General features: G+C 40.7%; 1 protein-coding gene and 1 non-coding gene across 2 annotated transcripts in view; both read left to right on the top strand.

Annotated features, from left to right (window-relative positions):
- Positions 1-21,123, top strand: part of PAK3 (p21 (RAC1) activated kinase 3) — a 365,938-nt gene that overhangs the window by 127,345 nt on the left and 217,470 nt on the right. The gene's annotated exons all lie outside the window — the stretch shown is intronic.
- Positions 3,647-3,754, top strand: LOC130034352 (U6 spliceosomal RNA). The gene has a single exon (XR_008794117.1). It is a non-coding gene; the product is annotated as a U6 spliceosomal RNA (small nuclear RNA).

Here is a 21,123-nt window from a genome sequence, read left to right as displayed (position 1 = left end):
AAGATGTTATACCACTGGCAAAGCAAGTGAAAATAGAGATAGACAAATGGGACTATCTTAAACTAAGAAGCTTCTGCACCTCCAAAGAAACAGTGACCAAAATACAGACAGTCTACAGAATGGGAAAGGATATTCACCAAATACACATCTGAGAAGGGGTTGATAACAAGAATATACAAGGTACTAGTTGAACTCACAAGAAGAAAACACCCAACCCCATAAAAAAATGGGGCGAGGAAATGAACAGAAACTTTCTCAAAGAAGAAATCCGAATGGCAAAAAAGCACATGAGAAAATGCTCTACATCACTAATCATCAGGGAGATGCAGATCAAAACAACAATGAGATATCATTTCATACCACAGAGACTGTCCCACATCCAAAAGAATAAAAGCAACCTGTGCTGGCGCGGATGTGGCGAGAAAGGGACCCTCCTTCACTGCTGGTAGGAATGCCAACTGGTGCAACCCTTTGGGAAAACAGTATAGACGATTCTCAAAAAATTAGAATTTGATCTCCCATTTGACCCAGCAATAGCACTCCTGGGAATATATCCCAGAGAGGCAAAAATGTATAGTCGAAGTGACATCTGCACTTGTTTGTTCATTGCAGCACTGTTTACAATAGCCAGAATCTGGAAAAAATCTGAGTGCCTGAGAACAGATGACTGGTTAAAGAAACTTTGGTACATTCGCACAATGGAGTACTATGTAGCTGTTAGAAAAGATGAAGTCATGAAATTTACATACAAGTGGTACTACATGGAAAGTATCATGTTAAGCGAAATGAGTCAGAAAAAATGGGAAAGACACAGAAAGATTGCATTCATCTAGGGAACATAAAGTAAAAAAATCGGAGACTAACACCCAGGAGTGGCCGAGATAGTACCAGGAATTTTGCTCCATGACTTGGAGGCCAGCCACACATGCTAGGGGAAAAGGAAGCTCAGATAGAGAAGGGAGCACCAAATAAAGGGTGTTGGGAGGATCCTCCCAGGGTGGGAGAAGCATGCTGAAAGTAGACTATAAACCAAACATCATTGCCACTCAATGCCTCTCTTGCAAGTCACAGGACCCAAAAGGAGAGAGAGAGAACAAAATGGAATGCCCTGCCACAGAGACAGGGTGGGATGGGGGGACGGGGGATGGGAGAGATGCTGGGACCCGTGGTGGTGGAGGATGGGCACTGGTGGAGGGATGGGTACTTAATCATTGTATAACTGAAACCCAAGCCCAAAACTTTGTAAGTTTATAACTGTACCTCATGGTGTTTCACTAATAAAAAAATAAAAAGAGAAAATTCAAAGTAAAAAAAACATGTATGAATAGGCCGCAACAGGAGAAAATTCCCTTAAAACACAACCAGAAACTATACATCTTATAAAAATGTTATTTTATCACTAGATGGAATCTGATTAATACAAGTACCTGTATTCTTTTTTTTTTTTACTTTATTTTTGGGTCACCCAGCAATGGTCAGGGGTTACTCCTGGCTCTGCACTCAGGAATTACTCCTGGCAGTGCTCGTGGATCATATGGGATGCCAGGGACTGAACTCAGGTCAGTCACGTTCAAGGCAAATGCCCTACTTGCTGTAACATCGCTCTGGCCCCAAGTACCTGCATTCTTAAGGTAGTTGCCCCAAAGCATGTAGTGTTGGCAGGAGAGGGAGTTCATAGTTCTAGTTAATGTCAAGGAAAATTAAAGAATTTCAGAGCCATATAGCATGGATCATATGATGAATATGGAGGGAAGCAGGACTTTGGGAAGCACAATGTTCCAGGACCCCTATAATTTCCCCCATTAGAGAGGAAAATGCACACTCACCTGCTGGAAATGGTGTGTGTCCAAAAGACTCTGAATGCCATCCGTTTTATTTTATTTATTTTTGGTTTGGGAGCCGCACACAGCATTGCTCAGGCTTACTCCCATTTCTGCATTTAGGAATCACTCTTGGCAGTGCCAGGGATGCGAGACAGAGATTTAAACCAGGTTGACTGAGTTCAAAGCAAGCATTTTACTTGCTGTACTATCTCTCTGGTCCCATGAATACCAACAATTTTAGTAGGCACACTATAGAAGATTAAAGGGGCAGAGAAATAGTACAGAGGATAAAGAATTTTTCTTGCATGTACCTGATATTCATTCAGTTCCCTGTACTATATATGGTCCAGGAGTGATCCCAGAGCACCGCTAGGTGTGGCCCAAAAATAGAAAGAAAGAAAGAAAGAAAGAAAGAAAGAAAGAAAGAAAGAAAGAAAGAAAGCTAAGCCCCTAATATTTCATTTGCCCTACTTCTATACTCTCCTCTCTCCCATTTCTCACATTGGTGCTAAGCTTCAGGTTACAGAACAAGTCCAGTGCTTCAATCAGTAAAGGTGGATTACTTCTATCTAAGTAGCAATTTTTTTTTGTACTTTGAGATCATGCAAGTGTCTAGAACACTAGAAAACTGCTTTATAGAGAGAAGAATTCCTGTTTCTTCTCAGGATCAAAAGCAAGGACTAGAAAAATGGCCCACAGATTTTAGCAGACATAGAATGACAGTCACACTGCCCTTTCCTCTGCACAATTAGAGCTAAGAAGACTCAGCAGCTGCCACAGCCTCAAGTTACAAAACCTCCTCTGTAGCTTGGTTCAACTCAGCAGAGAACTGGAAAGCTGAGTCCTCTCCCCCAAACATTGAAAAATAGGCAATACAGTTTCCACAGTAACCACCAATGGTAGCACATACCAGTAACTGGAACAAGAGGAAAGATCTATGATGACATTGAGCTCAGACAGAAAATTATGTGCCACTAGAAAAGAAGGAACAGCAAGGGATTTTATACCTAGACTGATTTTTTGCTTCCCTAGGCAGTAACTTAAAATAAATCTGCCAAGAAATCAAACATTTCCTCTCATACTCACTGTCCTGAAAATCAAATAAGCAAAAAGAACAAATCAAGAGCCACAGTCCCTCCTAAGAAAACAAAAACCAAAACCAAAAAAAGTTTACACAAGACTAATGTCTATAAGATAATACAAAACCAAACACAATAGTAAATGCAAAAAAAGGTTAATACAAAGAATGAGGAAGAAAATTCCTCAGAAACAATTACAATGACACAGAAATATAAAGTCTAACAGATAATAAGTTTAAAATAACTGTTATAAAAAAGAACAATGAGAGAAATAATATGAGCACTAACACAGAATAAACTGTAAAATAGGAGAGGAAATGTTAGAGCAAAAGGATTTATTGCAGAAAAACTATTGAGGCCATTAAAAATATACAGATGCTGGGTGGGAAAAGACAATACATTAAAAACACCATAGGGAACATAATAGAAGACAGAATCTTGCACAGGAAAATATGCATAAAATTGAAGACACAATTGCAGTAATGACTTACATGGTAGAAATGTAAAGAAGAGAGAATAAGGTTTAGGAAAATATATAAATCCTTTAGAAAGTATAGACTTTTTAAAGAGAAAAAAGAAGTTTGGTTCATTATCTATACTGCAAAGTGAGAGCAAAAAGGAAAAAAAAAGTACCTATTCAAAGAAGTAATGCTGAAAACTTCCCAAACATAAGGAAAAAACTAAGCATAGAAATTCAAGAAGATGATAGACCACCTAAATTTATAAACACAAAAAAGACATGCAGTGCTCGCTTCGGCAGCACATATACTAAAAACTGGAACGATACAGAGAAGATTAGCATGGTCCCTGTGCAAGGATGACATGCAAATTCATGAAGTGTTCCATATTTTTTAAGGAAATCACATACAAAGGAGCACCCCTTAGATTCACAGCAGACCTATCAGAGGAAACCCTGCAAGCCCGAAGGCAGTGGCGAGATGTAGTGAAAAAACTCACTGAAATGAATGCTTCACCAAGAATACTCTATCCGGCTAAACTCCCACTCAAAATCGAAGAAACGGTAACTATTTTCTAGATAAACGGCAGCTCAGGAACTTCATAGACTCAAAACCAAACCTAAAACAAGGGCTAAAGGGGCTTCTATAAGACAAGACAAACCCTACAACCACAACAGAACCTTACAAAAAGATGGCACAAACCCCTATAACAGTAATCTCTCTCAATGTCAATGGTTTAAATTCACCAATTAAGAGACACAGAGTGGCAAAATGGATTCAGAGACAGAACCCAGCATTCTGCTGCCTACGAGAAACTATCTCAACATCAGAGCAAACACAGACTCAAACTTAAAGGATGGAAAACAATCCTGCTAGCAAACAGCTCCCTCAGAAAAGCTGGGGTGGCCATACTAGTATCCCACAAAATTAATTTCAGTTTGAAAAAGATTAGAAGGAACAGTGAAGGCCATTTTCCCTTCAACAAGGGATACATACAACATGAGGAAATCACACTCTTAAATGTATACACACCTAATGAGGGAACAGATAAATATTTAAAACAACTGCTAACAGATTTTAAGGAGGACATTGCTAGCAACACAATAGTATTTGAAGACTTCAACATTGACTTTTCACCTCTGGATAGATCAACAAGAACAAAACTCAGCAAGGAAACACTGGCTTTGAAAGAAGAAATAGAAGAGAAAGGGCTTATAGATCTATACAGGGCTTTACACCCCAAAAAGAAAGAATACACATTCTTCTCCAGTGCGCATGGAACATTTTCCAAAACAGACCCTGTGCTAGGCCACAAAACATACCTCAATAGAATCAGGAAGATAGAATTAGTATCAACCATCTTTTCAGACCATGATGCACTGAGGATAGAAGTGAATCACACACAGGCACAGAAAACCAAATCAAACACTGTAAATTAAACAACTCAATGCTGAACAATGAGTGGGTCAGGAAGGAAGTCAAGGAAGAAATCAAAAGATACCTGGAAACAAATGAGAATAAAGACAGGAGCTACCAGAACTTATGGGATGACGCAAAAGCCGTATTAAGGGGAAAAAATTATAGCTCTGCAAGCATTTCTCAGGACAGAAGAAAGGGTGCACATAAACAACTTGACTTTACAGCTCAAGACCTTAGAAAAGGATGGACAGAGAGAGCCCAAATCAGGTAGAAGGAAAGATATCATAAAACTTAGAGCAGAAATCAATGACATGGAAACCAAAGAAACAATCCAAAAGATCAATGAAACCAAGAGCTGGTTCTTCGAGAAAATAAACAAGATAGATAAACCACTAGCAACACTCATAAAGAAACAGAGAGAGAGAACCCTAATAAACTGAATCAGAAATGAGAAGGGGGATATTCAAAAGAAACCAAAGAAATTCAAAAGATTATCACAGAAACTCTCCCAAACAGTTTCTATGAAGCCCATATCTCTTCAGTACCAAAAGGAAACAAAGACACCACAAGAAAAAAAAACTACAGGCCAATATCCCTGATTAACACGGATGTGAAGATTCTCAACAAAATACTAGCAATTAGAATTCAACTGCTCATCAAAAGGTTCATACACCATGACCAAGTGGGATTCATCCCGGGGATGCAAGGATGGTTTAACACTCAGAAATCAATCAACATAATCCATCATATCAACAAAAGAAAAGATAAAAATCATATGATCATATCAATAGACCCGGAGAAAGCTTTTGACAAGATCCAGCACCCATTCATGATGAAAACCCTTGCCAAAATGGGGATAGTGGGGACTTTACTCGATATAGTTAAAGCCATCTACCACAAGACTACAGCAAGCATCATCCTCAATGAGGAAAAACTGAGAGCTTCCCCCTAAGATCAGGGACAAGACAAGGATCCCCACTCTATCCACTACTGTTCAATACAGTACTGGAAGTACTTGCAATAGCGATTAGGGAAGAAAAATATATTAAGGGCATCCAGGTATGAAAGGAAGAAATCAAGCTCTCACTATTTGCAGATGATATGATACTATATTTAGAGAACCCTAAAAACTCCACCAAGAAACTCCTAGGAACAATGGACTTGTACAGTAAAGTTGCAGGCTATAAAATCAAAACCCAAAATTCCATGGCTTTCCTATATGCAAATAGTGAAAGAGAAGAAAGTGACATGAAGAAAACAATCCCGTTCACAATTGTGCCCCAGAAAATCGAGTACCTAGGAATCAGCTTAATTAAGGAAGTAAAGAACGTGTACAAATAAAACTACAAAACCCTACTTTAGGAAGTAAAAGAGGACACAAGGAAATAGAAAAAATTCCCTATTCATGGGTCGGGAGAATTAACATTGTCAAAATGGCAATACTTCCCAAAGCACTGTACAAATTCAATGCGATCCCTATTACGATACCCATGGCATTCTTCAAAGAAATGGAGCAAACACTCCTGAAATTTATATGGAACAATAACCACCCATGAATAGCTAAAGCAATTCTTGGGAAAAAGAAAATGGGAGGAATCAAACTCCCTAACTTCAAACTCTACTACAAAGCAATAATAATTAAAACAGCATGGTACTGGAACAATGTCAGAGCTGCAGATCAATGAAACAGGGTTGAATATACTGACATCTCCTCCCAAGCATATGATCATCTTATCTTCAATATGAGGGCAAGAAAAGTGAAGTAGAGCCAGGAAAGCCTCTTTAACAAATTGTGCTGGAAAAACTGGACGGCTACATGCAAAAAGTGGGCTCAGATCTCTGCCTAACTCCATGTACAAAAGTAAGATTAAAATGGATTAAAGACCTCAACATCAGACTGGAATCTATAAGGTTCATTGAAGACAAAGTTGGCAAAACCCTCCATGACGTTGAAGCTAATGGTATCTTCAAAGATGTCACGCCACTGGCCAAGCAAGTGAAAACAGAGATAGACAAATGGGGCTGTCTTAAACTAAGAAGCTTCTGCACCTCAAAAGAAACAGTGACCAAAATAAAAGACAATCTACAGAATGGGAAAGGATATTCTCCGAACACACATCCAACAAGGGGTTGATATCAAGGATATACAATTTACTGGTTGAACTCCACAAGAAGAAAACATCCAACCCCATCAAAAAATGGGGCAATGAAATGAACAGAAACTTTCTCAAAGAAGAAATACGAATGGCTAAAAGGCACATGAGAAAATGCTCCACATCATTAATCATCAGGGAGATGCAGATCAAAACCACAATGAGATATCATTTCATACCACAGAGACTGGCCCACATCCACAAGCACAAAAGCAACCGGTGCTGGCGCAGATGTGGTGAAAAATGGACCCTTCTTTACTGCTGGTGCGAATGCCGACTGGTTCAGCCCTTTTGGAAAACAGTATGGATGATTCTCAAAAATTAGAAATTGAGACGTTCAGAATAAGAGAAGGAAGACATGGAGGGTGCGGGATCCCGGAGGAAAAGAAAAAAGAAAAAACAGGTTCCAAAAAGAGCCGAGAGCACCAGGAAGTTCCAGATGGAGTAGGCGCCGCATCCCGCCTCCCCCAGATGGAACCCTGGTGACCAGAAGCCTCTACAAACACAGCTCGAGTATGCGGGAACGAGGACTTTTTCTCAAATCTGCCGGACTACACCTCCCAGGTAACCTCTGATCCCGGAAGTCATGCCCACAGCCCGCCCCCCAGCGCCATCTTTGAAATGTTCAGAATAAGAGAAGGAAGACATGGAGGGTGCGGGATCCCGGAGGAAAAGAAAAAAGAAAAAACAGGTTCCAAAAAGAGCCGAGAGCACCGGGAAGTTCCAGATGGAGTAGGCGCCGCATCCCGCCTCCCCCAGATGGAACCCTGGTGACCAGAAGCCTCTACAAACACAGCTCGAGTATGCGGGAACGAGGACTTTTTCTCAAATCTGCCGGACTACACCTCCCAGGTAACCTCTGATCCCGATCTCTATATACAAAGTGATCAATGAGAAGTAAACCACCCAATCTTTCTCCCTGAAAATCAGAGTTAAGTTTGGAGCATGGCCACAGCCCCAGAAACACAAGGACTTAATGCAGAAACCAGCAGCTTAGAGCAGAAAAGTGAACGGACGATGCGTTAACCCAGGCCATCATTTCTGCCCAGAGGGGAAAAGGGTGTTGCCCCATTCGCCCTCTCTTCTCTGGAAAGAAGGATGGCGGCCGCATGGGAGCCTTGTGGACAGCAGGTATGAGCCGGGGGTGTGGGGGCGACTAAAACCTCATGGGAAGGGGGGCGTTCCAGTCCGTCCTTCACGCCCTACCGAGGTCACCAGTCACCCCTCACGAGCGGCTCTCCAGCACGGCCACGGCCCCAGAAGCACAAGGACTTAATGCAGAACCCAGCAGCTTGGAGCAGAAAAGTGAACGGACTATGCGTTGATCCAGCCCATCAAGTCTGCTGGAGGGGAAAGGGTGTTGCCCCATTCGCCCTCTCTTCTCTGGAAAGAAGGATGGCGGCCGCATGGGAGCCTTGTGGACAGCAGGTATGAGCCGGGGGTGTGGGGGCGACTAAAACCTCATGGGAAGGGGGGCGTTCCAGTCCGTCCTTCACGCCCTACCGAGGTCACCAGTCACCCCTCACGAGCGGCTCTCCAGCACGGCCACGGCCCCAGAAGCACAAGGACTTAATGCAGAACCCAGCAGCTTGGAGCAGAAAAGTGAACGGACTATGCGTTGATCCAGCCCATCAAGTCTGCTGGAGGGGAAAGGGTGTTGCCCCATTCGCCCTCTCCTCTCTGGAAAGAAAGATGGCGGCCACATGGGAGCCTTGTGGACAGCAGGTATGAGCCGGGAGTGTGGGGGCGACTAAAACCTCATGGGAAGGGGGGCGTTCTGGTCCGTCCTTCACGCCCTACCGAGGTCACCAGTTGCCCCCCACAAACGGCTCTCCAGCACGGCCACAGCCCCAGAAGCACAAGGGCTTAATGCAGAACCCAGCAGCTTGGAGCAGAAAAGTGAAAGGACTATGCATTAATCCAGGCAATCATTTCTGCCCAGAGGGGAAAGGGTGTCGCTCCCTTCCGCCCTCCTCCCTCTGGAAAGAAAGATGGCGGCCACATGGGGGCCTTGTGGACAGCAGATATGAGCCGGGGGTGTGGGGGCGACTAAAACCTCATGGGAAGGGGGGCGTTCTGGTCCGTCCTTCACGCCCTACCGAGGTCACCAGTTGCCCCCCACGAGCGGCTCTCCAGCACGGCCACGGCCCCAGAAGCACAAGGACTTAATGCAGAACCCAGCAGCTTGGAGCAGAAAAGTGAAAGGACTATGCATTGATCCAGGCCATCAAGTCTGCCGGAGGGGAAAGGGTGTTGCCCCATTCGCCCTCTCCTCTCTGGAAAGAAAGATGGCGGCCACATGGGAGCCTTGTGGACAGCAGGTATGAGCCGGGAGTGTGGGGGCGACTAAAACCTCATGGGAAGGGGGGCGTTTCGGTCCGCCCTTCACGCCCTACCGAGGCCACCAGTTGCCCCCACGAGCGGCTCTCCAGCACGGCCACAGCCCCAGAAGCACAAGGGCTTAATGCAGAACCCAGCAGCTTGGAGCAGAAAAGTGAAAGGACTATGCGTTGATCCAGGCAATCATTTCTGCCCAGAGGGGAAAGGGTGTTGCTCCCTTCCGCCCTCCTCCCTCTGGAAAGAAAGATGGCGGCCACATGGGAGCCTTGTGGACAGCAGGTATGAGCCGGGGGTGTGGGGGCGACTAAAACCTCATGGGAAGGGGGGCGTTCTGGTCCGTCCTTCACGCCCTACCGAGGTCACCAGTTGCCCCCCGCGAGCGGCTCTCCAGCACGGCCACGGCCCCAGAAGCACAAGGACTTAATGCAGAACCCAGCAGCTTGGAGCAGAAAAGTGAACGGACTCTGCATTGATCCAGGCCATCAAGTCTGCCGGAGGGGAAAGGGTGTTGCCCCATTCGCCCTCTCCTCTTTGGAAAGAAAGATGGCGGCCACATGGGAGCCTTGTGGACAGCAGGTATGAGCCGGGAGTGTGGGGGGCGACTAAAACCTCATGGGAAGGGGGGCGTTTCGGTCCGCCCTTCACGCCCTACCGAGGCCACCGGTTGCCCCCCGCGAGCGGCTCTCCAGCACGGCCAGGACTCCAGAACACAGAAACCAATTTCTTAACTATCTGACTTTCAGTAGAAATACTTCCAGGGTCAATAGGTAAAAGAGCAGAAATCCAAAACCAACATTTAATTCTTGAACCCAGCCGTAGAAAGCAAATCACTTCACAATGCTTTTTCAGCATGTCTGATTTGGGGGGGGGGGGTAAACTCTAAATAATAGTGGTGAATCTTTTATTGAAACAATGAATCTAATCAAAGCAGATAGAGTGTTAACTAGAATTCATCTGCTTCACAGGGACGGGGAGGGGTGGGGGGTGGGGTTTTATTGGGGTTCTTCATGGTAAAAAATAAGTATTGGTAAAGGGAAATGTGTTTGATATTTGCATGACTGAGACATAAACCTGAAAGCTTTGTAACCTTTCCCACAGTGATTCAATAAATAAATTAAAAAAAAAAAAAAATTAGAAATTGAGCTCCCATTTGACCCAGCAATACAACTCCTGGGAATATATCCCAGAAAGGCAAGAAATTATACTTGAACTGTACCTCATGGTGTCTCACTAATAAAAATTTTTTAAAAAGACATTCAAAAAGACACATTATTGTTAAATTATCAAATCAACCATAAATGAAATATATTAATCACTACTAAGGAAAAATTTTACATGCAAAGCACCCCAGCAAAGCTACTATAATTCCCAGAAGACATTCCACAGGCTAGCAGAATGAACTGATGTAGTCATAATTCTAAAATAAAACTTTCAGACAAGAATATCCTACAAAATTATAAATGCAATATAATGGAGAAATAGTGATTTTACCCTATAAACAAATGCTGTGGTTTATCACCACCAAAAATACACTGCAATAACTGTTGAAAAACAGTTCTTTTGTAGGAAAACATAAAACAAAAGAAAGAACCTAAAAATTAAATGTTGTGATAAATAGTTTTACAGAATCAGAAACAAACAGGAATAAAATGAAGCAAAACAAAATATACAAAAAGGAGGAATAAAAGAATCTGTTTAGTGAAAAGATACTGAGTCTATAGCTGTACAAAAGTGATTACTTCAGATACAGATAGACTACAAACTTTAAAAATCCAAAACACTAATCTGAAGCAGTGATACTTAGAAGAAAACTGAAAATGCTGAGGGAGTCACTGGGTAAACTATCCAAACAAAACAACATAAGCTCATTTTTTAAAAATTCCAAAAATACTTTAAAAACGTAAAAAGCAATGTTAGAGTGGTGATAATTAAGCCTAATCTATTAATGATCATACTTAATCAATAATTAATAATTACACTGAACATCTGAATTCACCAAATTCAGAGTGACTATGATTTTTCTTTAAATCAAAATGATTTATTATGAAAACAAAAATTTATATCTATTTTGAGACCGGAATAGATTCAAGAGAAAAACTGCAATGAGTTATTTAAAACAAATAACAGAGAATAATGCAGAGAATGCTATGCTGATAAAAATGTATTTTATGGAATACTATACAGCTATTATAAAGATGAATTAATGCCATTAAAACAGATTATGATCACTCTAAGATAATTAATCCAGGAAGTGAAGCAGTAATAATTTTCACTAATATATGAAGCATACCTGTATCACTGTATCACTGTCATCCCGTAGTTCGTCAATATATTCAAGCGGGTGAAAGTAATGTCTCTATTCGTCCCTGCACCTGATATTTTAGCAGCCTCTCCTTACTTGTCTTTCCCAAGAATTGGAGGCTCTTTCAGGATCAAGGGAATGAGACCTATTATAGTTATCAGTTTTGGCATATCAAATATGGCAAAGGTAGTTTGCCAGGCTCTGCCTGTGTGGGCGAGATACTCTCAGTAGCTTGCTGGGTACTCCGAGAGGCATATACATATATATTACTCTCTGATCTGTTGCCTACTATCTGAAATCTATCAAACATGGTGTGGTAATTATGGACAATGAGTAGGATGTGTCCCACGGTGTCGGGAACATGGCCTGGAGCGTGGCGGCGGTTGGGTAGTGGAGGTCGGCTGCCAGAGCTGGGTCCCTTGGGGCAGGGAGGGCTCTAGCCCACCCCCTTCTGGGGTTCTGTGAGTGGAAACAGCCTGGCGCAGAGTCTGCCTCTGCTATGAAGCATACACAACTAAAATGAACAAACTGGCAACACATAAGTAATAACTTACAGACTTTGAAAAATATAGTGGTTACTAATCCGCAGAGATAGTACAGAAATAGTATGTGGATTAAGGTGCTTGTCTTTCACATGGCCACCCCCAGTTTGATCTTCAGCACTACAATTTGTTGACCAAGTACTTCCAGAAGTGATCCCTCAGCACAGAGAGAGAAAAGAAAAAGAGAGAAAGAGAGAAAGAGAGAAAGAGAGAAAGAGAGAAAGAGAGAAAGAGAGAAAGAAAGAAAGAAAGAAAGAAAGAAAGAAAGAAAGAAAGAAAGAAAGAAAGAAAGAAAGAAAGAGGAGGGGAGGGAGAGAAGAGAGAAAGAACGAAGAGAGATATTAGAGGAAAAGATGAAGGGAATATGAAGGAATGGGTGTCAAGGGGATTATTTTGATAGTGTGATGGAACTGGAGTTTTAGTGGTTAATGATGTAAAATTTCTGCACGTATGTGTATAAAACTGTACTCTCAAAATCTTACAACATTGTAGAACAATGATAAATCAGTAAATTGGATTCAAATATCAACTAAACATAAAAAGGCAATAATGAACTATATAAGGAATCAAAATAGCTAGAAATAAAAAAAAGAAACAACAGACAAGCTCTGTATAGTTAAAGTACTGTACAACTAGCTTGAAATGCAAATGAATTAAAGTCTCCAAAGTACATAGATTGACAAAAATATTTAAAAATAAAATCTAACTAAGATACTAATAAGAAATTCACTTTAGATTTAGGGATAATCATAGTTCAAAACTGAAGGAAAGGAAAGAGATTTCAAGGAAATATTAGCCCAAAGAGCAGGGGTGGCTATATTAATATCAGACAATATATTTTAAGTAAAAAATTGTAAAGGTAAAGGTAAAGGTAAAGGCCCTCCCGTTGATCGTCGATTTGCTCGAGCGGGCCCAGTAACGTCTCCATTGGAGACTTTGTTGTTACTGTGTTTGGCATATCGAATACTCTCGGTAGCTTGCCGGGCTCTCCGAGAGGGGCGGAGGAATCGAACTCGGGTCGGCCATGTTGGCTGCTTGTAAGGCGAACGCCCTACCGCTGTGCTATCGCTCCAGCCCTAGAAAAACTAGCACAAATTAAGCTAGATTGGTTAAAGCAAAAAAGGAGTAAAATCATTAATAGGAGAAGGAGAATTACCACTAATTTTACAGACATAATTATAAGAAAGTATAATTATAATTGTTTGCCAACAAATGGATTAATATAGATGAAATGGACAATTCCCAGAATGTACTACCAGCCAATGATGAAGAAAGAGATAACCAGAATAATGTATAACCTGTAAGAAGGCTGAAGCCGTAATCAAAATACTCTTATCAAAGATAAGGACCTGATGACTTCACTCATGATTTTCTACCAAATATTTAAGAATTAAAATCATTCATCCTGAAAGTTTTTCAACAAAGAGAACAGGAGAGAGCACTTACTATCTCATTCTTTGAGGCCATCTTTACACTGGTAGCACTGTAGCACTGTCCTTCCTTTGGTTATCGATTTGCTCGAGCGGGCACCAGTAACATCTCACAACAAATTGTGAGACTTGTTGTTACTGTTTTTGGCATATCAAATACATCACAGGTAGCTTGCCAGGGTTTGCCATGTGGACGAGATACTCTTGGTAGCTTTCTGGGCTCTCTGAGAGGGGCAAAGGAATCGAACCTGGGTCGGCCATGTGCAAGGCAAATGCCCTACCAACTGTGCTAGCGCTCCAGTCCACTGTTAGCAGATTCAGAAAATAAAAATATAAAAAATAATAGATTTGTAATCCTGTTAAATATTGATGTAAAAACCAACAAAATAATAGCAACCCAAATTCAACTGTGTATAAAAATAATTATACACCTTCACTCAAGTGTGTTTTATTCCTGGAATGCAAGATTTATTCCTATTGAGAAAAATCAACCAAGTAAACATAACACATTAACAAAATGACATAACAGCTCCGTTTATATGACAAGAACTGAACTTTATATATTAAGCTTTAATAAAAGTTCAATATAAATTCATGATAAATACAATATAAATAAATACAAGATACAAAATAAATACAAATACAATATAAATAATACAAGATACTAACTTGCAGGGCTGGAGTGATAGCATAGCGGGCAGGGCATTTGCTTTGCATGTGGCCAACCCAGGATCGATTCCTCTGCCCCTCTCGGAGAGCCCAGCAAGCTACCAAGAGTATTCCTCCCCCACGACAAAGCCTGGCAAGCTACCTGTGACGTATTCGATAAGCCAAAAACAGTAACAACAATTCTCACAATGGAGACATTACAGGTGCCCGCTCGAGCAAATCAATGAACAGTGGGAGTACAGTGCTACAGTGCTACTAACTTGCAATAAAAAGGTGTCAATGCAGCTATCAACATTATGACTTACTTGTTTTGTACAAATAGAAAAAGTCATCTTCAAATTTATATGGAATATCAGGGGAGTGAGAAATTTGAACATATCTTGAAAAAGAACAAAGTTGGAGTACTCATTTCTTGATTTCAAAACCTAAAGTTCAAAAAGAAATTATAGTAGATGGGTGCCTGCTTTACATGCAGCTGATTGCACTTGATCAAGTACTTCATAAGTGCTCCCCTCCCAGGCCAACTAGAAGTTATACCTGAGGATAGAGCCAGGAGTAAGCCCTGAGCATCACTGGATATTGCACCGAAACAGCAAAGCAAAACAAAAACTGCTACAAAAGTACAGTAATCAAAATAGTGTGTTGTGGGCATAAAGACAGATATATAGACCATGAAAATTGATTTCATATTGTAAACTTGATTGAGCTTAGGGATAACAACAGAGAACATAATTTCTAGGTATGTCTAGGGGGTTCTTGGAAAAATTAGAATTTCAGTCAGTATATTGAATAAAGAATATTGTCTCCTATTACATTTCTTTATATCCCCATCCCCAATATTGTCACCACTCCTAAGGTGAATCACCCTCACTCTTGTGAACCTGAATAGAAAAACAGCTGGGGGAGAAGTGAATTTACTTTTTAAACTGAGGAATTCATTTTTCTCCTGTTATTGCAAACTGGTTTCCCTATTTTTGAGGCCATCAAATTTGGGATAAAATTATCCCCCTGGTCTCCTGGTTCTTCATGCTTTAAAATTGGACTGAATTAAGCCACTGTCTTCCTTGGTTTCTCTGATATAAAAGTGGCAGGTAGTAGGAATTCTCAATCTTCATAATTGCATAAAGCAATGTCTAACTTATATGTATACACATGCTTATACATATCAATATGTGTCTGTGGTCTTAACAGAATATATATGCGCACATACCTAAATGTATCCATGTATATGTACAAACAGTATTTGTGGATAATAAATATACCAATGAAAAGGAATAGAATCTACAAATAAACCCTCACTAATTGCTCAAATTATTTTGACAAAATTCCATGATCATCTCTCTCTGTTTCTGTCTCTCTCTGTCTCTCTCTCTGTCTCTCTCTGTCTCTGTCTCTGTCTCTCTCTCTCTCTCTCTCTCTCTCTCTCTCTCTCACATACACACACACACACATCAGAGAATTCAGCCATTCAAAGGTCTGTGAATAGACCTCTGGGTGACTATGAATTTGAATGGGAATAAAATTTGCATTTCAGGTAGGGCATTTGCCTTGCATGCGGCTGACCTGGGTTTGATTCCTCTGTCCCTCTTGGAGAGCCAGGCAAGCTACCGAGAGTATACTGCCCGCATGGCAGAGCCTGGCAAGCTCCCCGTGGTGTATTCAATATGCCAAAAACAGTAACAAGTCTCACAATGGAGACGTTACTGGTGCCCACTTGAGAAAATCGATGAACAACAGGAGGGCAGTGCTATAGTGCAGCTGAAATTTAGCTTTATCTTTAATTCCACACATATGCAGCAAATTACAGAGTATTGTAGTTGTGATTTTGCCACCGATAAAAATCACAGATAATTTTTTGGAAGGTGCTCTGTATGGGGGCCATAGCCAGCTGTGCTTAGGAATCATTCTTAGCATTGCTCAGGAAATGCGGTGCCAAGGATTGAAACAAGGTGGAGCTTGTGCAAGGCGAGTGCCTTGTTTGTTTTACTGTCTCTATGGCCAATTGTTGATAGTTTCTTGTAATAGTACAGTCATTGTCGGTGCATTGAAATGTTATAAATTTTGTTTGTGCTGATGACTACTCTAAAATCCCATTAAAAACATCTATGCTACATCATAGATCTTAATAATTATTTCAATATAGTTTATTTTCTTTAATAAACACATGTTTAACCCTATACAGTTTTTTTGTATTTTTTATGATGTAATTTTTTAATGATATATATTTTTAATTTTTTATTTATTTTATTATTTTTATTAGTGAAACACCATGAGGTACAGTTATAGACTTACAAATTTTTGGGCTTGGGTTTCAGTTATACAATGATCAAGTACCCATCCCTCCACCAGCACCCATCCTCCGCCACCACGGGTCCCAGCATCCCTCCCACCCCCCGTGCCCTCCATCCCACCCTGCCTCTGTGGCAGGGCATTCCCTTTTGTTCTCTCTCTCCTTTTGGGTCCTGTGACTTTCAAGAGAGGCATTGAGTGGCAATGATGTTTGGTTTATAGTCTACTTTCAGCATGCTTCTCCCACCCTGGGAGGATCCTCCCAACACCCTTTATTTGGTGCTCCCTTCTCTATCTGAGCTTCCTTTTCCCCTAGCATGTGTGGCTGGCCTCCAACTCATGGAGCAAAATTTCTGGTACTAATCTCGGCCACTCCTGGGTGTTAGTCTCGGATTTTGTTACTTTATGTTCCCCAGATGAATGCAATCTTTCTGTGTCTATCCCGTTCTTTCTGACTCATTTCGCTTAACATGATGCTTTCCATGTAGTAGTACCACTTGTATGTAAAGATGAAGTCATGAAATTTACATACAAGTGTTAACCCTATACAGTTTTTAAATGGGATATGTGGGCTTCATCAGTCTGCAGTGGGTATCCACAGCACAAAATTAATTAGATAAAAGGCTGTATATCTTATTTGTTATATCTTATTTTAGAAAGTGAAAGTAGCAATTCTTTTTGTACTATGTTAGCATCTTTTTATTCAGGCACTTGTCCAAATGTATAAACACCTAGACCAGTTATTCTTAACATTTTTTCATCTGTGGCCCCTTCAGACCTTTTCCTTTCCTATAAAATGCCTACACACAGCTGTCCGACCACCTGGCCTGTTAATCTATTGTTGTCCTATTTACATGATTTTCATCTGTGGCCTCCTAGGAATATTCCAGGCACCCACAAGGGGCATATGGCCCCAGTTGAGAAATACTGCTGTAGACTAGAAGGTCATTAAAATCCAGTCACATCTGTGTAACTACAGGCTAAAAGAACATTGTGTGAGCAACTCTCATTTTCATCTAAGCTTGAATCTTTCAGGCGCCAGACTTCTGGGTACAAGACAATCTATTTATTGATGTACTTGCAACCAGTGCTCTTGTTATTTGTGGGGATGGTCAGAACATAAGATGCAGGTAAATTCACAGTACTGCATTTAACCATTCTTCTTCCCTGGCTTCCCCGTAAACAATGCCCTGGTACAGATCAAATGAAAATAATGAAAAACAAAAGGCTTCCCAGTGCTGAGCCTGATCTAGGCCAGTACTCAGACACATGTCTGAAAAGACTGAGGGATGGTGAACATTTATATATCATGGTGATGGGGCAGTTTTAGTTCTTTCCTCTGTCCCCTAATTACTGAAGTGGAAGGACAATAAGTGGTTGGTTAATTGTCAAGGAAAGGAAATAGTTTGGTTCAACTCCCTGGCAACTCAGACCCTAATGAGGTAGATACTTAAGCGCCCAGAGCTTCTTCCTTGTGTTCTTAAATGGTTATTTATGGACTCATTGCCAGTTTTTGTCTCCATGATTATACACTTGTCTTTCATTATTACTAAAGTACAGGAAGGTACATTCATATAAACCAGGGAGTGACTGACAAATATCAGTGAGTGACTCACACACAGATCAGCAATTGATATGTGCCATATGTACACATATGGTTCCATTATCACTTGATTTATTGTCACCAGATTAAGATGTGCTGACCTTGAAATATCTCAATTGCACCAGCACTTCACATTCATAACCTCCTTTCACATACATAAGAACATCATACACATAATTTTCATGAAAACAGACACCTACACATGAATATCAATGTAGTTGTGAAAAGCCAAATATTTACATTTATTATCTGCTTCTGTGAGAGATGACATTTATTTGAACATACATGACTGTGCGGTATTCATATTCAGAAATGTGCCATATCCATCTTCTCTCTTCCCTACTCCTCTTTTCATAGATACCAACCCAAACATACAAAAAGACATTCATGACACATATCCTACAGGATTGGGGACAGAGGACCTTTATACCACAGGCACTGCACAGATCTTCAAAGACCCTATGTGGGCCTTCACTTGCCCCACTGATTCTGCAGACATAGTGAAAAGTAAGTCACCCTTGCTTGTTTTAATTTTTGTAGACACACCTGAGCTGGCAAAGGAAGAACTTAATGTGTTCTCTTGATATGACTTCTCACCATGTGGCAATATTACTCCCTTGGCTGTGCTATCTAGTGGAATAGTTACAGGGTTTGCTGGGATGTCTGCCCACCCACACCTTTTCAAGACAATCCCCTGACACCAAATTAGCCATCTGAGAATTGAGTGTAAGTGATTTCCATTTGGCTAATTGCTTTCAGGGAATCTGTCAAAACCCTTCACTTACTCCAGCCCACACTCAGTTAAAAATTCCAAAATAGCACTGTGGCTCGGGCAGTGGTTGGAAAACAGTTGCATTTACTAGGATGGAGACAGCTTGGTATGGTGCCTTGTTCTGTTGAAATGATAAGAAAACTTTAAGAGATTTGCCACACAAATAGTGAGGAGACGCTGACATGCTACTAACCCCCTTGGCTTAAACATGCGTTGAGTAATGTTGGACTCCATGATTGGGGAAGAATGACGGACACTACATCTACTGTACCACCTTTGACCTTGACTGTAGCTATCAGAACTTCAGGGCAGAGAAGACATCAAAGTACACCAATGGGTGATCCTCTGACTCTCAGTTCTCCCCTCAAAACTTGTCAATTGTTTTCACAGTCCTCTAAATTGCTGTGCCATAGATTTGTTTTACTGTGAATAATCAGAAGATCAATGAAGCTTCTAACTGAAATTAGGTTGTGTTAATTATCTATTGTTACATAAAAAATCACCCCAAAGCTTAAGTGGTCTCAAATAACACACGTTTGTATCTCCCAGTTTCTGTGCTTTCAGTTTTTGTGCTTTCAGACACAAATGAGCAGGATCTCTTACATAGATCCAATCCAGATGTTAGCCAGAGCTGTGATCACCTCAAGGCTACATTAGAAAAAAGTCACATTTGGGTTCATTCATGGTGTTGAGACAGTTCAGTTTCTTTCAAGTTATTGGACGTAAGCCCTCAGTTTATTCCTGGGGCTTTGTCAAAGACGGCTCTCAGTATCTTGTTGTGGAAGTTATCCACTGTTACACTGTTACAGTTTGAACATCACTGTTACAGTTTGAACATCAGTGTGTTCAAGCCCAAAAGGCAATTAAGAGAAAACTCCACAAGATAGATTATGTCTCCTGCAAAATAATCACTGTAGGGACATTCCATCACTTTTGCTATTTGTTTGTTCCTTCGAAGCAAGTCTAACTGGAGTTCCAGCCTATACTCCATGACTCTGGATACCTAATAAAGCACCATCCATGTCAGAAGCTGTTAAGTGTATATCGATAATAGATGAAGCAGATATCTGATTTCCCAGAGTCAGGAATCTTGTTCTTCTAATTCTGGTTCTGCTATTAGATAGCTACGTAAACCTGAGAAATTCTCCAAAAGTTTTCCTAGGTTTTGCTTACTATATGATGGGAACTAAAAGTATCTTTTATAAGTATAAAACAAAGTATAAAGTCACTTGGAAGAATTTTAATAAATTTTGTGTCTTATTCGGAGAGAGAAATTGATCTCCACATCCATTCAGAAGAGGATAATATTTAAGTTGTAGACTCTGGAGCTGGATTCTGGAGTTTAAGCTGACTTGTGATATTATCTCTGTCTAGTCACTCGGTCTAGTCACTTAATCAGTCTTTAAGTCTCTGATTGAGCATCTGTAAAATGTGAATTATAATCATACAGAGTTGTAAGAAATAAATAATAAAATCTTTATCAAAAATTATCAGAGTAAATAGCATATGACCTCAATAATTTAATTTACTATATTTTTCTTATTATCTTACAATCAATCAAGTGTTTGTTTATGCATATCTTCTTTTAAAGTTTCATTTTATGTTGGGCCAGTGAGATAGTACAGCAGGCAAGGTTTTTATCTTAGATTTTATTTGGGGTGACCAGTTTTGGGGGCCACATCAAGCTGGGCTTACTTCTATGTGATCAGGCATCAATCCAGGTGATGCTGGGGAGAACACGAATGGTGCCAATATTAGAACTGGGGTTGGCAACATGCAGGCCGGATCTTATCCACTGTACTATCTCTCCAGATCCTTTTTAAAAAACGTTATTGAAGAGTATTTTATATAGTCTTTTTAAAAATTGTATTAAATAGCCATGATTTACAAAATTACAGATAGTTGAGTTGTTAGCATACATAATTCAACATCAATTACTCCACCAGTCTCAACTTCCCTCCACCAGTTTTCCAAATTCCCTTCCCATCCCAACACCTACTTCATTCCTGTTGTCAACTTGACAGGCACATTACAAAGTTTCAGTGGTTGCAGCTTAAGTCCCATGTTTTCCGTTTTGTTGAATCTGTGTTTTGTACATAAGACTATACAGCTCACTTATACCACTGGTGTAACTGAATCCTTGGTGCCTTTTCACCCATTACTTAACATCTTCTCTCTTGATTTCTTTCCTTCTCTGTCCATCTTCTCTCTAAAGGGTGATCTGTATACTCACCTTTAACTAGA

This window comes from Sorex fumeus, unplaced genomic scaffold (genome assembly GCF_029834395.1).
Source record: "Sorex fumeus unplaced genomic scaffold, SorFum_2.1 ptg000058l, whole genome shotgun sequence".
NCBI lineage: Eukaryota > Metazoa > Chordata > Mammalia > Eulipotyphla > Soricidae > Sorex > Sorex fumeus.
Note: the sequence above shows the minus strand (reverse complement) of the source record. Positions and strands in the feature narration are given on the sequence as shown.